Genomic DNA, 21144 nt, shown 5'->3' with positions numbered 1-21144 from the left:
ACGGGTTAAAGATTTATATTTTCTTACAAATTGTAGTGTAGAGTACAAGTAAATATGTCGATTTTAATAGTTTTGCATTGATAATTCATTAATATGTTTTGATGTCTCAGGTTAAGACTTAATGGCGCCCTAATTTTTGCAGTTTAGCTATATTTATTGTTTTACTTCTACATGACAATATCTATGAGAACAAGCACCAGGGTTGCGTAAAATCGGCAATGACAAATGCGATCAAGAACAAACCGAAACCAGCTGTAACCAAGAAGCTCCTAAGGACAACAGAAATGAGAACGATGGGGTCCTTTGCAGTTTACACTCTCACGGCCCTAAAAAGAAATAAGACAATAATGTGTGCCTCAGGAGTCGTAAGTTGAATTGGACAGAGAGGCAGGGAGTGGAGAGACCACATCAGTAGAATGGAAGATAAAATTTTAAAGTGTAGAGTACCTGGGAGACCTCCAAAATGATGATATGAAAGCTGGACATTGAAGTCTCAAGACTTAGTTTTAAGAATTTGTTAGGATTTAGTCCTAAATTAAGACTAATAAGAACAAGAATAAGAAGGCTGCCTTTGTACAGGATTTCTTCTTCGTGCACTCTTCTGATCCATGGTATTTAGAAAATACCGTCGTTAAAGAAGCATAAAATCAATATCAGATAATAAAGAGATATAAATTTATTCCTGTAGTAGATTCCTTTCTGTAGTAGTTTACGAAATACAATGTAGTTATTTACTTATCATATATTTAATACGAAAAATACCTGTGAATATCTTCTACAGTTTTATAAAATAACAAAATATTAAAATAAAAACACAGCAAGGTACCTGAAATATACTCACTATAATCCAAACAGTAAAACCACACAGAGAGCCACAAAACTTAATGTCTCCGCACTAGAAGCTTTATGAAAATGAAAATTTCTTTCGCCAAGTGCAGTTAACGATAAAGGAAACAATATTTTTCAGTTTTAATATTCCAGGCCAAAAAGATTAAAGCAGCCGCCTGATGACAACTCGAAATATTTTATAAATATTCAACATTGAATATTTATGTAGGAAGATGCAAATATCGAACGTTTAATTTGGAGACGTTGTTTAGATTATTAAAAAGTCTTATTTGTGAATAATATTTCAGTTCTTGATAAATATTCGATTAATATATATTTTTAATTATTTGTTTGTCATTTGAGTTAAATTTAAGACAAACATTGTTAAAGGAATTAAGAAAAATCAAATTAAACGTGGGTAATTGAATGTATATATATATATATATATATATATATATATATATATATATATATATCCATTGGGCCGAGCTTTCAACATCCTCTCTGATGTCTTCTTCAGGGCTTCCGAGGTCTCAGTCTCCCGAGCCCCCAGACACTACTACACTCACTAGTCACTTCATTACAGTAATGAAGTGACTATATATTTAAAATATAGCTATATTTCCGTCACTAGAATATATTGAGGAATTGACGCCTAAACTTGAATCAATCACGCCTAAAATAAATCAATTTATTTCAAAATAAAAATATAAAAATAGCTTACTAAGTAACAATTGGTCAAATACATAGAAATGTAAAAACAACATTATCAAAATTGGAAACATCCAATACAATATTGTAACGAAATAGCCCATCTCCGATACGTCATAATTCTTAGAAGGACGAATCTAGAAAACACTAGAGTCGGCATGTCAATAGCGCCCGTCCTTCGGACGGGAGACAATTAGAGGTGGGACAACGCCAGAATGTTCTCGAAAAGTAACTTTATTATATATATGTAACGTTGTTAGGAGTGAGTTTAGTTGATAAGAGAGTACCGAACTGTAAACTTATAAATAAATATATGTATATAAATTCGAACCGCTCGTTTTATTTAAAAACGCTACAGTTGGTGTCCGGTGTGAGATTTGCAAATAAATTCAGCAGTGATTTTTGAAAAAGACTTTTGAACTTTTGAAAAGTATTATTCGTCGGGAACATCCGCGTAGTGATCTTTATATAAAAGAACATTTAAAAAGTACGTGTGTGCCTGACCAAAGATGCTGCTAGTAGAACTTTCAGTAAAACAGTTGCGTGAGCAACTAGAAGAACGCGATGAAGACTGCAGTGGGTCCAAGAAGACACTCCAAGAACGACTAAAGACTGTTCTCAACAAGAATGGAGAAGACCCAGAGACATTCCAGTTCCAGTCAGCAGACGAAGCCGTTTTAACTAAAATAATTGATGGAAAATTCGAGAATGTTTCCAAAAGATTCGATGAAACGTCTCAAATGATAGAAGAATCTTCTAAAAAAAATGATGATAAATTCGAGAATGTTTCCAAAAGATTCGATGAAACGTCTCAAATGATAGAAGAATCTTCTAAAAAAAATGATGATAAATTCGAGAACGTTTCCAAAAGATTCGATGAAACGTCTCAAATTATTAAAGAAGCAGCTAAACAAAATGAAGAGAAATTCGAAAATGTTGCTAGAAGATTCGACGAGACTTCTCAAATAATTAAAGAAGTATGTAATCAAAACAATGAGAAATTTGAAGAAGTCTCAAGAACATTTGATAAAGTAGAAGAGAAGATCAAACAATTAGAGAGCATGATAACCAATACAAAAGTGCTACCACCAGTTAATGCAGTAGCCTTAGATCCGGTAGTGAAAGAAGAATTACCTAGAGACGAAACGACACATAATATGAGATTCAAATTGCCACCATTTGATGGAAAGTCTTCTTGGTCCATATACCTTAGACAATTTGAAGCTATTGCGACAGCCAATCATTGGACAGAACAAGAAAAAGCTGTTTCCTTGACTGCTGCTTTACGAGGTGATGCTGCAGATATCCTAAGATCGATTCCTAAGGGTCAAGAAAAATGTTACCAGACCTTGTTCACTCGACTAGACAAACGTTACGGAGATGCCCATCTACAACAAGTCTACAAGGCGCAACTAAGAAGTAGAATTCAACGAGCAAGTGAAAATTTACAAGAGTTTGAAGCAGATGTTGCTCGTATAGTGCGGTTGGCTTATCCGGAAGTACCAGACAACATTTTGGAAGAAATTGCTGTAGATACCTTCGTTAATGGGTTAAAAGAAAGTGAATTACAGAAAGCTTTACGACTAGCAAGACCAAAAGTTCTGGATGAAGCGCTCGCTATTGCCTTGGAACATGAAACAGCTAGTCAAACTTCACGGAGCCATCGAGTAAGAACCATCGAAGAAGGCGACGAACCAAACGATGAACGTCTGGAAGAAATGGTACGAAAAGTAGTTCGTAACACGATGCCGAAGAGACGCGAGCCCAGATGTTGGAATTGCGGTGACGTAGGTCATATTCGCCGTAATTGCAAGAAAATGATACAGCAGTCGGAAAACTAGAACGGGTCGACAACAAGGGGCAACTGCCGACCTCGAGAAACACAGCCCCCATAGTAACTGTGAACATTACGTCCTCAGGTGGAATTCATAGCTTGTACATAGAGGGTCGTATCAATAATAAATGTAGATCGTTTTTGGTAGATACAGGTGCAACGAGAACTATTGCACGGCCAGAAGTAGTACGAGGCCATCTTAAATTATTGCCTGCAACAGTCAAGCTTAGAACAGCAACTGGTGAGATAATTAATACATATGGCGAGGCTAATATGTCAGTATCCATTGGCCAGACCACAGTAAAACATACAGTATTAATTGCAGAGATCTCCGATGAGTTCATATTGGGGATGGATTTACTAAGGAAAGTTGGGGCTGTATTGAATGTCAAAGATGGAGTTCTCGAGATCAGTGGTGAAGAGTTGCCGTTTCATGACGACAAAGAAGATGTTATCAGCTTAATAACTACTTGTGACGTAACAATACCCGGTAATAGTGAGAAAATTTTGATGACCAGACCTGATGGTTACTGCCGAGAGTGAAGTTTAAGGATGGTCGAAGATGTGAATAATGCCGAGTTCCTAACGGCAAAAGCTTTGGTGAGAATTCGAGATGTCGTTCCTGTAAGAGTTATGAATTTAAAGGGAACTGCCATTAAGTTAAGTAAAAGAACTTTGATCGGACAGTGTGTTCCCGTGGCTTCGATTTGTTCCATGAATACTAATGAGAAACCGTCGAAATCTAAGTATCCAAAGGAGCTTGTTGAGACGATAATTAAAACGTGCCAAGATCTTGATGATGAACGAACTAAAAGAGTGAAGTCTATGCTGATAGAGTTTCAAGATGTTTTTGCCATGGATAAGAAGGATAATGGCAAAACAAGCATAGTAAAGCATAAAATTAATACCGGAGACGCTCAGCCAATCAGACAACAACCTAGACGACTTCCATTTTCGAAAAGAGATGAAGCCGAAGACATCATCAAAGATATGAACAAACAAGGGGTAATTGAACCATCAAACAGTCCATGGACATCACCTGTAGTCCTAGTAAAGAAGAAAGATGGTTCAACACGTTTTTGTATTGACTACCGACAGCTCAATGCAGTAACTAAAAAAGATAGTTATCCTTTGCCCAGAATAGACGATACTTTGGATACACTTTCTGGTTCTCGTTGGTTCTCCACACTCGATCTGAAAAGTGGATATTGGCAAGTAGACATGGAGCCAGCTGATCGTGAAAAAACCGCATTCTCGATAGGATCAGGGCTTTGGCAGTTCACAGTTATGCCCTTTGGTTTATGTAATGCCCCGGCCACATTTGAAAGATTAATGGATGCAGTTTTAAGAGGTCTAACATGGAAAACATGCCTGGTTTATTTGGATGATGTAATTGTAGTTGGAAGATCCTTCGATGAACATGCCAATAATCTAACAGAAGTCTTTCAACGATTGCGGGCAGCGAATCTGAAGTTGAGTCCGAAGAAATGTCACTTGTTTCGACGAGAAGTGAAGTACTTGGGACATATTGTAGCAAGTAATGGTGTAACAGCTGATCCTGAAAAACTTGCAGCAATTAAGGATTGGCCAGTACCAAGAGATAAACACGAAATTAGAAGTTTTCTTGGCCTATGTACATATTACCGCCGTTTTGTCAAAGGATTTGCCAATATCTCCAAGCCATTAACAAAGTTGACAGAAGAAGGCAAAGAATATACATGGAGCGAAGAGTGTCAAAGAGCTTTTGAACACTTACAAATGGCTCTGATCAGCGCACCGATTTTAAGCTACCCTAGACAGGCAGGAAAATTTGTGTTGGACACCGATGCAAGCAACAGTGCAATAGGAGCTGTTCTTTCCCAAATCCAAGATGGGCAGGAGAAAGTCATCGCTTACTTTAGCAAAGTCTTGTCAAAACCAGAAAGAAACTATTGCGTTACCAGAAGAGAATTGCTAGGCGTAGTGAAGGCTTGTGAGCATTTCCATAAATACTTGTATGGCAGAAAGTTTCTTCTTCGCACGGATCACGCTGCTCTAAAATGGCTCCTACAATTTCGTAATCCAGAGGGTCAGATGGCAAGATGGTTAGAACGATTACAAGAATATGATTACGAGATCGAACACAGGGCTGGCAGAGTTCATTCAAATGCTGATGCCCTTTCGAGACGGCCGTGCAGTGCAAATTGTAATCACTGTCTTAAATTAGAAGAACGACTTTGCCCCGTGAGACGAACCACCGTCATTAATGAGCAATGGCAACCTCAACAGCTACAAGACGCTCAAGCAGATGATCCATGTATAAAAAGAGTATTGGATTGGATGCGTCGAAGTGAGAGACCTTCTTGGCAAGACATTAGTGCATGTAGTCCAGAAGTCAAGTGTTACTGGAGCCAATGGAATTGCCTAGTGCTGAAAGATGATCTTCTGTATAGAACCTTTGAGAACGATGATGGTACAGAAACTAAGCTTCAGTTAATTGTACCTAAAAGTAAAGTTTCAGAAGTATTGCGTCAGTTGCATGACGGTGCATCAGGTGGACACTTTGGTATCACGAAGACTCTGCAAAAGGTTCGAGAACGGTTCTATTGGGTGAACTGTAAAGATGATGTAAGAAGATGGTGCCGGAAATGTGAACTGTGTGCAACCAGTAATGGTCCAGCAGGTAAAAAGAGGGCACCCATGAGACAGTACAATGTTGGTAGTCCTATGGAAAGAGTAGCAATCGACATTGCAGGTCCACTTCCAGAGACAAATGATGGAAATAAATATATCCTGGTAGCCATGGATTATTTTACGAAATGGACTGAGGCTTATGCGATACCAAATCAAGAAGCTGCTACCGTTGCAGAGGTACTTGTTAAAGAATTCTTTAGCCGATTTGGTGTTCCCTTGGAGATCCACTCCGACCAAGGGCGAAACTTCGAGTCAACCCTTTTCCAAAACGTTTGTAAATTGATTGGTGTCAATAAGACCAGAACGACACCCCTGCATCCTCAATCAGACGGAATGGTGGAGAGAATGAACCGAACAATGGGTAAACACCTATCCAAGGTTGTATCAGAACATCAAAGAGATTGGGACCAGCATATTCATTTATTCCTAATGGCCTACCGCTCGGCCGTGAATGAAACTACAGGCCAGACTCCAACCTGCCTGATGTTAGGTCGTGAAGTTCGTTTGCCCTGCGACCTAGAGTTTGGCTGCAGACCTTCCGAAGAACATGTTGCAAGCGAAGATTATGTCGACCGCCTGAAGTTAAGAATGAACAACATTCATGAACTTGCCCGACAACACATCCAGATAGCCAGTGACAGAATGAAAGATCAATATGATTCTCGATGTAAGAGTGAAAGCTATGAAGTAGGTGATCTTGTTTGGCTTTATAATCCACAACGTCGTCGAGGCTTGTCTCCCAAACTGCAAAGACAATGGGAAGGTCCATATGAAATTAAAAAGAAAATAAATGACGTAATATTCCGAATTAAGAAGTTGCCGAAAGGTAAACCAAAAGTAGTTCACATAAATCGTCTTGCACCATATGCTGGCTCAAATGAAACAGAAGAAGCACGAACCCTTCAACATGAGATCAAAGATGACCGGCGACCAAGCTTTAATGAATTTATGTCAAATTACGCAGAGAGAAAGAGTGCTAGATTCGGCGTGACCACAGAAGTTCAGCAGGATCTTTTTAGTGTTCCGCATAACGTCTCTCTAGCCCACTGTGTTGCCCAAGATCTTGAGATGACTAACGGAATCTCATCCGTATTTTATAAGAAATTCGGTCGTTTGGACGAGTTAAAAAACCAGCAACCTAAAGTTGGAAGAGTACTGAGATTAGAAGATGGTTCTCGATCTTTGCTGTATATGGTGACCAGGAAGTCGTATACAGACAGGGCAAGCTACGAGGATATATGGCGTGCTCTAACTAATTTGAAGAAAATTGTGTGCAATTACGACATCAAGAATTTGGCCTTACCCAAAATAGGCCATGCACTAGATAATCTGGACTGGAAGATTGTCAGAAGCATGCTTGAAGTGATCTTCCGAGAAACCGGCGTACGAATTACTGTGTGTTGCATTAACCCGATGAGATCGTATCCTTCAAAGTCAGTAGACTGTTATTTCTTTCTAAAGGGTTCATGCAGAGCTGGAGAGTCCTGTAGATTCCGCCATCCTGTGCCTACATATAGAGTTGCTGATCGGGACGATCAGATTTAAGAGGGGAGCAGTGTAACGAAATAGCCCATCTCCGATACGTCATAATTCTTAGAAGGACGAATCTAGAAAACACTAGAGTCGGCATGTCAATAGCGCCCGTCCTTCGGACGGGAGACAATTAGAGGTGGGACAACGCCAGAATGTTCTCGAAAAGTAACTTTATTATATATATGTAACGTTGTTAGGAGTGAGTTTAGTTGATAAGAGAGTACCGAACTGTAAACTTATAAATAAATATATGTATATAAATTCGAACCGCTCGTTTTATTTAAAAACGCTACAATATATTCTATACCTTATGGCGGATGTAGTAATGTATATGTTGGGCAAACTTCGAGAAATTTAAAAGGGAGAATAATCTCTCACAAAATTCATTGCAGGTTGCATAAAAATTCTTGTGCCTTAGATGAACGTTATATGTCTACTGAACATATTATTAATTTTAACCTTTGGCTGATAACGTTATGTCTCTCGCACCCACTGATTCAAATTTTCGCGGTTTAAGCGCTGCTAATTTTTATGTCAATCTGCACCTCACAGTACCTTTCGAACGTGCATGTATCTATTCAGTTCTAGTTTATCAAGTGGATAGCGTGTATCGTTTAATAAGAATTTTGAATATTATACACGATTCGGTCCCACAAACCGACGTTATAGTTACCGTTACATTTTGAGGTAAGACTAATTTGTTTGATTTTTTGTTTGCGGTACTGATTTATACTATATTTTAGAGCATTGGTTTATAATGAATTACGAGAGGTAATAAGAATGGCTGTTGCGGCTTCATGGGTAGGTTTTAAATGATTCAGAGGCAGAACCAGATGATAATAATGTGAGTTTGATAGACGACCATATTATAGAAACTATTGAGGATAGAGACTCGGAAGAGGAGTTTGAAAATCAACAAAACTTACCTATTCATGAAGAAACCCCTTGTACCTGAAGAATACCCTGCCTTATCGGTAAAGATGGAACTACCAGGTGACGAAAATATACTGCATCAGCACGGAATATTCGAACACGCGTTGAAAATATTTTCACACATTTACCTGGACCTAAGGGAGATATAAGGCATAAAAATAAAGCTTCAGAAATATGGGAATGCTTCTTTTCTCCAAACATATTGGAAAAAATTGTTACTTACACCAAAAAATTTATAGAAATGCAAGCCTATGACTTTTCACCAAATCGTTCTATAAGACCGACGGATTTATTAGAAAAAAAAAGCAGTATTGGGACTTTTATATATTTCTGCTGCTAGTAAAAATAACCGGAGAAACGCTGAAGATTTATTTAGGACAGACGGAATGCTTATGGACATATTCAAACTCACTATGTCCCGGATACGATTTCAGTTTTTGTTGAAACATATTCGTTTCGACGATAAAGCTAAGAGGCAAGAAAGAGTACAAGTCGACAAATTAGCTCCAATTAGGGAAATTTACGACAAGTTTGTATCCAATTTGTCCCAACATTACAATATGTCAGCATTCACCATGATTGACGAAAAACTCTAAGCATATCGAGATAAATGTCCCTTTAAAATTTATATGCCTAAAAAACCGAATCTCTACGAAATAAAAATATATGCCTTAGTGGATGCTAAAACGTTTTACACTGCAAATTTGGAAGTGTACATAGGGAAACAGCCTACCGGACCATTGCAACAGGATACTTCGATTTTAGTATTAGTGCCTCGTCTTTGTTCACCTATCTTGGGATCAAATAGAAATGTCACGCTTGACAACTTTTTTACCAACTTACCTCTGACGGAGATACTAAGGCAACACCGTCTTACTACAGTTAGGACATTACGTCAAAATAAACGTGAGATACCTCCTCAAATGTTACTAGCAAGACCAGAAAAATCCATTATGTTTGCTTTTAGAGATAAGTGTACGCTCGTTTCGTATTCTCCAAAACAAAAAAGATATATCCTGTTAGTATCGACTATGCATTACGATGATGATTTTGACGAGGAAACTGGCAAACCAGAAATAATCATGGAAACATAAACAAAAGGCGGTGTCGACGTTGTTGACAAAATGTGCGAAGCCTACAATTGCGCTTGTGCAACTAGTCGTTGGCCAATGGTCATTTTTTATAGTGCCATGAACGTTGCTGAAATAAATAGTTACTTCATTTATACCTCGAATACCCAAACAAAAATCGATAGAAGAAAATTCTTAGAAAATTAAGGATTTCAGTTACTTAGCCCACATATTCGTCGACGAACACAACAGCAAAACATTCCCAGGATAATCCGTTTACGTCTTTCTAAAATATGTGATATAGAAACTGAGAATATTGCTCCCCAGAATCAAACTCATGGACGATGTACGTACTGCAGCACTACAAAAATCGAAGAACAAGATATTCTTGTACAAACTGTAAAAAATATTTGTGTCTAGAACATCTGACGGGATTATGTAGGCATTGTTTTGAAAATTATGGTGCCCATAATTTGGAATAGTTTCAGTAATCTGTGTAAATTTTGAAAGTAAAATTTTATTTTTTCTCTTTATTAACATTTAAGTAACTGATTTATGATTTAGTGGAATCAGAATTTATTTTTTTTGTTGTAATTATTTTGAGTTTATTAAAAGCCTGTTCATAAAAATTACACTTTTTTTAATGCCCCCTTAAAATTATTAAAATAACTAAAAAATTATAAATTTCATATATTTGTATAGAGAACAATATACACAATTTTATTATTATAAATATTTATCACCTACGTTATCAAAATTTTAAAATTTTTCACGTTATCTGTTCACGTTGTACATATTGGATGGAGAGGGAATAAAATAATTTTCTTGAAAATGTTTAAAATGTCCAACTAAGCCTGTTAATGAAACCTGATGTTACCTTAATGAGTTAAAACATCTTGATATATTTTTTTTATAATATTCCCGGAATTTATTCCAACATCAAATTCGGAAAATTTATATTCAACAAATACTAATTTTACGGACAACGTCATTTAGTAATGCCTTATTAAATATCGTATTATCCAAAATAACCTTTAAAATCAATTATTTTACATAAGTTATTTTACATGTTATAATAACTGCATCTTCATAAAAAAAACAGGATAAATATGTTGAAATTGCTTTTGTATGGCAAATCAGTAAATTTTAAAACTTTTGCAGCACTCAAAATAAATTTTAAATTGTATTTTTTTAAAACTTACTGATTGATTATTTGACATATTTATGTCGAATTATCTCAAATTATGTTATATTGTGTTTTTGAATTTTTGTGTTTTATAATTGTATTATATTGTTTCTCATGTTAATATGGCTAGCGAACTATTACAATCTCAACATTTAGTAAGTACTTTTTACGAATAGAATGTCATAAAACTATTTGTAATATATGTTAGTAGTTCTGATAAATAAACTAAATAGTTTCGAAAGCTCGACTGTCAATCAAAAAGTCTACATCTATTAGTGTTTTAATCACTAGGCCTTTTGACCACAACCAAACAAATCTTTGGGAGTTTTACTTTGATAGTCGGCCACAAACAACTTGCTTATATATATATATATATATATATATATATATATATATATATATATATATATATATATATATATATATATATATATATTGTTATGGATCAGTTTATCGATCAGAAATAGAATAAAGAGTTTTTTTATTTTAATATACCGCGGGCATATAAGTTAAAATACAACCCTGTACTTATTTATAATCGTTAAAATAAGCGAAGACATCGTTTCCGTGACGGACTAGTTTTTCCTTGAAGGACTAAGTAAATAGTGAAAGGACAATGGAATTCGTGCAATTATATATTTAAGGAATAAACTTTGTAATTGTATTTTGCGGTGGACATTTTTCGAAAGTAAATAAGAATTAGATTTAGATATGAGATAACAAGAATTTGGAAGCTTATTTCGGTTAAAAAAGGCAAAATTGTTAATGGTTTCTGAAAAGTAATTTGAGTGAAATTAGTTTATTTGTTTTAAATATTATGTTGGAAATTTTCTGAATCGAAAATTAGTGGGAAAGATGAATGCTTATGATTGGTTAAAAAGGAATGATGGGGGATGAGAGAGTTTGAGAAGGTTGTCTGGGGAGATTGAAAAGATTATTATGTTACCGGCAGACCAGAAGAGAAGGTGTTTTTTTCGTGTAGTCAATCGAGTAGGAGTGTTTTTCGTTTGTTAGTGAAAAAGGTGGAAGCTGATAGCAGATCAAAACGAGAAGATTAATACCTCTTTTTGAGTCTGTATAGTCCACGAGATCTAATTGAGAAAGAAAGGAGAATTTGTGAATAAAGAGTACCGGTCAAAAGAGGCTTGGGCTTGTGTTTTCGGAGGAGTAGTTTGCTGGTATGCGGTTTTGGAGCGATGCTGAGAACGGGAAAGATTTGATGGTAGCCGGACATAATCAATCAAGGAAGGAACTGTGGTTTGATCGAGAGAAGACATCATTGGTGTAAAAAAATTAAAGGTCAGTCAAATAATTTGAATGAAAGAAAACTTTAAGACATTCTAAAGATAAAATCAAATATAAGCATACGAACTAAGATTCCAAGTTTTAAAGAGTTATTTTTTTGTGAATAAATTATATTTTTTATATGGTAAATTTTTTAGTAGATATTATTATAAAGCAGATCAATAGATAGTTTGTTAATTAAAATTAAATTTAGAGTATAGGAGTTTGTTGGGAAAGATAATTGCCCACAAAAAGTTATTTATTAACATTCACCGTATTGCTTATTGAAATAAATAATAATTTGTGTGCATATTTATGTTGTTTTAATGTTAGTTCCGTTTCCTGTTTTATCCCGATTATGAGCAACTAGGAGATACTAAACCCACTAGAAGAGATATATAAAGTAAACTGATTAAAGTAAAATTAAAAAGGCACCCTGAGAAGTTTAATAGTAATTGAATTGTATGACTCTGCATAAATTAGTGAACTAATTAATTAAATAATTGGATTAATTAAATTAGTCTTAATCAATAATAAGATTAGCATAAAGCAGATCACAACAATATATATATATATATATATATATATATATATATATATATATATATATATATATATATATATATATATGTATTAAATAAAATAAATAAAAACTATATAGATTCTAATGACTTTTTGTATTGTTTGTTTCAGATATGTGATCTGCTCAATCTAACTTTATCAACGAAACTATATCACGCCAAGTCAACGTACATATATTCCTATTTGATACATTTTTTACACGAAACCAATCAAGTGCCAAACAAACAAAAAATATCAAACATGACAGAAAGCGCTTATAACTCCCCATTGCTCAGCAGGCGACTGACGGACTCCTGTTGTAGCTCTCCTGCGCGAAGTATTAGAAGCCATAATATCGAAGACATGTCAGATTCAGAAGGAGAAGGCGATCAACTGTTCACGGAAATACCGGGGACTCCCGAGCAGACGATCATCTCCGGATGGCTGAAGTTTCGCGACAACAAAAAAGTGAGTGGATTTATTGATATATAGGATATATTTTATTTAGTAGTAGTTTGTAGGGAACATTCAATCACATCTACAAGATAGTTTTTGTTGTTGTAATCTAATAAGATAACATAAAATACTTATTTCATCGGAGGTTATGTAAAACACATTAATTATACAAACAAATGTAGTTGGCTGTTAATTTGAAATTATCATTTGTGATTTTGCAGATTGAATAGTTTTTATATTAAATGGATTTCAAATAAGTTAAACAAGCAGTATACTGCTAATTCTTTGGTTTTGATTAACTTACTGAAATAGGTAATTTCCAACACAATATAACACTTCAGTTAGAATTTAAAGTGAGATGAAGTGGAATTTAATTTTATAGAACTATATAAACTATAGAAAGTTTGAAATTGTTTTAACCTTTAGGTTTAAAATGATCGTTCATCATTTTATATTATTTTAAGTTGCCACCGTTAATTGATATATACCAAACAAACTGGCTCTACTACAAATATAAATTTTATTATTAAAAATAAAAAAAAATTGCTGTTAAATACTACTGAGTTTAAAAGACTGTTGGGCTGTAGTTACAGCTTTAATCCTAAATTGAAAAAATTAAAATATTTGTGCACTATATGACATTTTTATTAAAATCAACAATGAGGAATGAGACTGACAATCTGTCAAGCTTAATGCTAGGCGACATCATTTGCATGCAGGCAAGAGCGTCCTATGACATTACAAATAGTATTATAAAATTGCAGCGAACAAGATATCAATAAGGTATATTGAAGTAAACTGTTGCTTTCTGCACATACGATAGCCTCTAAATAACATCTCCATGTAAGGTAAGCAAACTATTGTAAAATCTATTTATCTACTCTTTCTTTGTAGCAAACGGTGGGACATAAAATAAATGAGGTAGTGTTGCTCAGAATCGGAAGAGATGTAGACGTGGTTCTTTGGCTATTTCCTTTGATATACAAACTTAAGGTCCATCTTCGAAAATTGTAATGGTGAATTTCAGTGGCTCTGATCTCTATTTCAAAAATTTCTTTCTTTTCGAAAACAAAATCTGTTCATGAAGTAATCTTCTAAGCGTCAATCAGATATCTCTCTCAAGTCCAGTTCAAAAATGCTTTCTTCCTTTACTAGAGCCGATTATACAACCAGGACATCCCCTGAAGTGACAGGTTTAGGGTTACACAATAAAACCATAAACTTAAGTGGGCGGTCTTATCTTTAGTGATGTTATGGGTAATTAGAATAACAGACCAGAGTATCTATTAATAAAGTTACCACGTAACAAAGGTACAAATAGGTAACAGATCCTCCTGTAAATAATTAAACTGTGTGTCCGTAAAGTATGGAATAAATTCGATATTTCCTAAATGAAAAGCCTTTTTAAAAAAATCTAAAACACGCCGATTTTTAAATCTAATGTTCTACATTCTACAATAAAATTTCATCATACAAGGTGATACATATTAAAGTGATGACGTCATCGGCTCTTTTTTAAATGTAATACCCTGTATTTTAGGACATTTTTAGATCGATAAAAATGAGCTAATTTCAAAAAAGTATAATTCTCGGGTCTAATGGATATAATTTGAAACATATGCGCTTAGAAAATTAATTTTTATTGATTTATAATAAATAACTGGAAAGTAATCCAGTAATAAATACATGACTTAATCTTAGATGCTCGAATTGTAGCTCTTGTTGTATTTGACAGTAACCCAAACGTTATACAAATTCTTGTAGAACCTTGTTTATGCTTTTTTGAGAAATATTGTTTATTTCTTTACGTTTCTTCGAATTCATTTCAATTCATTTAGGAAATATCGAATTTATTCCATACTTTACGGACACACTGTATTTTGAAGACAGGCACAACTTTCATAAAATGTACATTTACTGTAAATTATAGTACAAAAATGCATATGTATATTTTCGACAAAAATATAATTAAGATTGTAAATGTTTAAATAAAACACATTTACCAAATTATGTATAGCAATTTATTTAAAGGTCACAGTATTGCTGAATTCCTTTGTTTATAATTTCTTATTTTTTCTTTTATTTTTTTTTTGTCACTTTTTTTACGGAAAAATTTTGACGTAGATTAAAATTTACTGAAAATTAAAAATATTAAAAAAAATTATAATTATATATTATACGAATTTGACTAGTATCACGATCATTAAAATCGATAAAATGAAACTATATAACTATAGAATTATGTGTAATGTTTTTCTAGAAGGTGTTTCAAATAAAAATTATAATAAAAATCTTGCAATTTTGGTAGCATATTTTTCCACAGTTTTATATCTTTATCAATCGTTTCGAATAAAATACCTTTTGGAGTCCATACTGCAAACTGACAATATTCTCTATTCGATATATAAATAACTGTCCTTTCACTTGATAATAATAGGAATCAGTTCTTCTTTAATGCAATTGACCGTCCATTAATTGGCAAACTTTAATTTTTTTTTGTTCAATAGCTTCCTTAAGGCCTATATTCTCTTGATTTATATGGACATTTAATTTCAGCTATGCCTGAGACATCTATTAAACCATCAGGACTAGCTGTAAGAAAAGAATATTCATCATGTATGAAAAATCCTGATAGTACAATATTAATATCTAAAGTTGTTTCTAACATTTTTTTTTGCTTTGGGTTAGTTCGCAATTCCATATTCTGAAAATGTTGGAAATTCCCACAAAACGTTGGACTCAATATTGCTTCTACAGTTTTAGTTCTGTCTGTTTTTTCTAATGATTTAGATATATTACCGAAATTACTGGACGTTAACCATTGCTGATGTTCTATACACTAAGCAGCACTGTTATTTTGAGTCGATGTCTTATTAAAGATCTGTTCCGTCTAAGATATTTTTTTGTAGATCTTTTAAAAATTCCTGTTTTTTTGCTTCGATGTCTTCATACGACAACTGAACTAACTATTTTGCATTAAGAGCATAGTCTTTATTAGATTTATTATTAATTGTTTGTTTTTTAATACATTTTTTTGATTTTTTGTTTCTTGTACCCATTTTTCACATTTTTTTAAGCAAATAAATTGTGGTAATACCCAGTTGCACTTTTGATATATTTTGTAATATATAATAATTTCCTTGTGACTTTTATGATATTACTGCCGCCAAATACCTTAACTGATAGCCAACTTCTCTTGATGTGATTTATACTTTTACCTTCAACAAATTTTGAAATAACAGAATTGAAGCTTTCGGCGGTATTATTGGTGGCGCTTTTTATCAAACGTGTTGCATGATATTTAAGCCTATTGCTAAATGATGTAATATCGGGCAACAAACCACACTCTTGCATTTAAGGAATATAATTAATTTCCTTTGTTGAGGTACTTCGTCGCATGTGTAAACAAAAAGAATTACTAAGAATAATAAAAGAGAGGAAAATGCAATACTTGGGTCATGTGTTGAGAGGCGAAAGATACGAATTACTTCAAGTTATACTGGAAGGAAAAGTACAGGGCAAAAGATCAGTAGGAAGACGCCAGAACTTATGGCCGAAAGACCTGAGGAGATGGTTCGACCGCTCATCCGCAGAAATCTTTCGCGCAGCAGTTTCCCGAACTACAATTGCCATTTGGATCGCCAACCTTCGAAAGGAGACTGCGCCATGAAAAGAAGAAGAATTAATTTCTTGCTCTAAATTTTGTTTTTTACAAAAATAAGCGGCACAATTTTTGTAATCGCCAAACACGTGATATGCAGTGTTTTCAATATCTTGTTGTAAACCAAGTATTTTTATATATTGTCACTGGAATTATTTTACTGTGATATTTGACAGCACAGTCAATTGCCGTTCGTAAGCGTACAGTACAGATCTTTATTGCAAAGGAATAGGTTTTCCCGCATAACTGTATTTAAAAAAAAATATTCTCTTCTGATTGACAAAATTGCGTAACAAACGGTTTTTGTACTAGATTTTCTCAATAAAAAAGTTATTTCCGTTAGGCTGGGCTTTACATATTTGATTACCTGATTTGATTACCTATTTGATAACCTGTCGCCATTAGCAATTAAATATTTTAATTTGTGCATTTGTATGTTTACGCCTCAGTACAATAGCTTATCGGTACTTTTTCCTATAATACAAGCCACATCAAAATTGGCCGAAAATACAGACTTACTTGATCTTCATGCCCATGCACAATCCCCAATTACAGTAGTTATAACAGCTGTGTTATCTTCTGGATCAACTTTACCCCATTCTCGTACTAGACTTTCTTTTTCTTTTCTTAACAATAATTCTATGGCTGTATTAAAAAAATTGTTCATGAGCTTGTGTTCTATTTACTTCAAAATATTTGTATATTAAACTCAGCTCATGTAAAGAAGAAGGGAGAAGAATTCTAATAAAAATGCAAAAAAAATGTTCTATAAAAATTTAAAAGGAAAATGCCACAAATCAACAAAAAAATATTTCTATTCAAACAAAAAATTAAATAATAGATCACAAAACTCCAAATTATTCGTTCTATTACAACAGGAAAGATTGTTTTCACGTTTAGAGCATCTGTACATAGCCGCTCCGAAGATTCCTTTTAGGATGAAATACGTATAAGCGGAAATACAGAAGCACTATACGTGAAATCAAATCTTTTAAATAATAGGTACTTACCACTGGTCTACATAAAATTTAGCCAATTGTCGTCGACTTTTATGTGGGGCACATAAACTTCTTCGTGAACTACCCATTGTGAAAACTACGAACACTCTGGTTTGTCAATAGTCTGAAGTTGAAAAAACTTTGTCCATTTAATAAGCACTACATTGTCGTTTTCGTTTCAACGTTATTTATGACCTTATCCAGAGAGTGTATGGTATATACCTGGTAGCTAAATATCAACAACAAGGACAGCCTGTGTTGACCAAGAGAGATAACTATTAGCAGAGCTTCGAGCTTTTCTTAAAAAAGCTTAAACAAAATAGCTGCTTTGTGTTACACTTTATGTTAAAAGTAAAAACAGATTCGGAAAGTGGAGAAAATTCTATAGTGACGAACTTTTTATTTTTTTTAACGTTAATTTTAAATTAAAAAAAACTTGTTTAAACCATTTATTAATTTTTAAAGAGTTAGTGCACTAGAATTTTTTAACGCCTATTATACAAAAAAAGAAGTATCTCAATATCTGCCATAGTTTTTGCATTATTTTATTTAAACATTTACATTGGACTTTAGCTTTGCCCAGAACAGCGAGGAACGGTCTTACTATTGGAAAAAAAGAAAAGGATGCCGAAACGGCGTCGTAATGCGGAAAGAATGCCAACGGTTTTTCTTTTATAACTCCTAAAAAATTAAAAAGAAGACAATATATAGAAGAAAATAAAATTTTAATAAAATAATAAAAAATATACTACTGTTACTGCTCTGGTAGTAACTCTTTGCTTACTAAAGTCCGTTATGCATTTGAAATAAAAAGAAGAGACAAAAAGAAGTGCCAAGAAAAAAAAACCAATAAGATAGGATCCCTTATGGCTCTTTATTCGAAAAAGGTGGGTCCAAAACACTCTAGACGCCCGTTAGGTTATAAATTCAAAAAAATATTTCTACATTTTCTTCATTAATTTATTTACAAGAATATTTGCTTTTAATTGCGTATGTTTAATTATTATGATTTTCGAAAGGATGACGTTAACAATATTTTGTGACATGTTTATATCCTGTTTATATTGAGATTATTTCTAAGTAAAAACTTTAACTGGCTGCTAGATGTATTTCTACGAATATTATTTCTTTTATTTATTTATGCTATGAAAAAAAAATATAGTTATCTTACAGCATCTTCAGCAAGTTACTACAAAGATTAAATAAATAGTTCTCTCGCTTTTACAGCCCATTCTGTCACTTCCCTATAAAGTGAAAGTTCCGTTATAAGTGGCTCGTCGTTTTCTGTTTTTTACCTTCTTAGTGAACGTACCATAAAATCTACTTAGAGCTGGGATTATGTTTTGTCATAAAGTGGAACAATATCGACTAAGGTTTCTATTGAGAATTCAATTTAGAAACAATCTAGGATAGAAATATAAGCCTGTTATGACAAATAAATTACTAATGTTTAAAAAAATTGTAACCTTTTTATTTATTTATGCCTGTTCATTATTACATACAAAACGAGATTTCTAATTTAAATTACCTATTCAAGTTTAATATATATGTTTTTATATTTGTTATTAAATTTTGTATATTACATATACTAAGTAATATGGAAAATACAATGACGGTATTAGATTTTTGCTTCGATACAGGGCAGCGATAAGCCGCTTATACGTCTTTCGACCTCTTTAGATCTCCTCAGAGCGGTATCGCCACTGTTCTGAACCAAAACTAAAATCTTTTCCGCCCTAGACAATAGTTATCAAAATAACTATATACGGACGTAACCACGCCATCTAAAAACAAACAGAGAAATCAAACGATTTCTACCTGGCGAAACCGAATTCAAATTTTTACCACTGTGCCTTCTTAAACTTGCAAAGCAAAGCAAAATTTGTTCAAGCAACAAGAAGTTGGAAGAGCTCTCTTCCTTAGTGAATTAGGTCCCGAAAATTCAAAGCTTCTTACTAAAGACTAGTAAACGATGCTAGGCTTGTAAAATGAAAGTAAAAAATTGCATTTCATTTCAATTCGAATTCTACCATTGTTTTTCACCAGTTTCGAGTAATTTTACTCTCATCAGGAACACTTGTGGAAGTTTAAGCAGTACGCTAGTAGCATTTGTACAAAAAAAACAACAAGAGCCAAAAGAAAGGACACTTACACAGTGGTGAATACAATATTAAATGTGGCGACTGCCCAAAACTTTACATCGGTTAAACTAGTAGAATTTTTAACAAATGAATAGCAGAGCATAAAAGGGCTTTTAATAATAAAAAAAACAGATTCTACATACGCACTTTACCTTCTAGACAATAATCATTCTTTTAATGACCAATTTAAAATTATTCTTAAAGTTTTCAGTGTTTTATTGTTACATGCTTTAGCATCATTTGATTTTAGGAGTATTAAATTCAACGTAAATTATAATATTTGTAATCTATATCGCTGTACCCATTGAGGACAATGAACGCCTACCCTGTAAACAAGTTTTTAGCTTGATCTTCGAAAACATAGCATGTAGAATGCATCTACTAGACAGTGACACATTGATGGGAGACTCTAAATACGATTATGTATAATACATAAATAAATTTACATTCTTATTAAATATGCATTAGAAAACACCGCATTGGAAAACTTGGCGAAGAAAAACAAATAAGAGAACGAGGAGGAATGTGCAACGAGGTGAATGTGATGCCGTTTTATATTGAAACGAATAAAATTCTAAGGCCGTTTCTTTTCAATAAATATAGCTTTTTAAATTAGTTTTGAAAAAGTATAATTTTACACTTCTACTTTATCCAGGAAAAGAAAAGATGAACTTTATCCAAATCGACATAGGTTCACAGACTATATAAATATATTTGCTATATTTGTTTTATCAATACAAAAAATTTTTAACCAGAAATTTAATTTTACAAACATAATAATAGAAGATTTAAATGCAAAGATTTAAAGAGAAAAAATGTCTAAAGCTGTAATAGGCAGTTTTAGCAAACACGAAATTGCCAATGATAATGGAGAAAGACTAGTAAACTTAGCAACAATATCAGGGCTATCTGTTATGAGCACAAAATTTATTATAAAGACGTCCATACTGGTTCCTGACTAATTCTAAATGATCTTCTTCTTTCTTCTTGTATGTAGGCTTTAAAGCCTGTTTCTTCTTCAATATTAGCCTCCTAAATTCTTTATATTATCGCACCATCTTTTTCTTGGTCTGTTAATACTTCTTTGTCCATTTGGTGACTTATCTCATGCTACTCGTTCTATCCTCTTCTCTGCCATTCTATTAATGTGTTCGTTTCACTCTTGTTTCCGTTTTGTCACCCATCCATTTAGGTCTTCTATATTGCATGCTTTTCTTATATTTTCGCTTCTCTCCCTATCCAACAGACTTTTCTCTGATATTCGTCGGAGTATTT

At 33.6% G+C, this 21144-nt stretch overlaps 1 long non-coding RNA gene across 1 annotated transcript in view; it reads left to right on the top strand.

Moving 5' to 3' along the window:
* Window positions 1–21144, top strand: part of LOC140446199 (uncharacterized) — a 245257-nt gene that overhangs the window by 64788 nt on the left and 159325 nt on the right. The window contains exon 3 of the long non-coding RNA XR_011951465.1: window positions 12746–13081. This is a non-coding gene — a long non-coding RNA (uncharacterized lncRNA). The remainder of the gene's footprint in view (window positions 1–12745; window positions 13082–21144) is intronic.

Source organism: Diabrotica undecimpunctata, chromosome 7 (assembly GCF_040954645.1).
Source record: "Diabrotica undecimpunctata isolate CICGRU chromosome 7, icDiaUnde3, whole genome shotgun sequence".
NCBI lineage: Eukaryota > Metazoa > Arthropoda > Insecta > Coleoptera > Chrysomelidae > Diabrotica > Diabrotica undecimpunctata.
The sequence above is the reverse complement of the archived record's forward strand: the minus strand, read 5'-3'. Positions and strand labels throughout refer to the sequence as shown.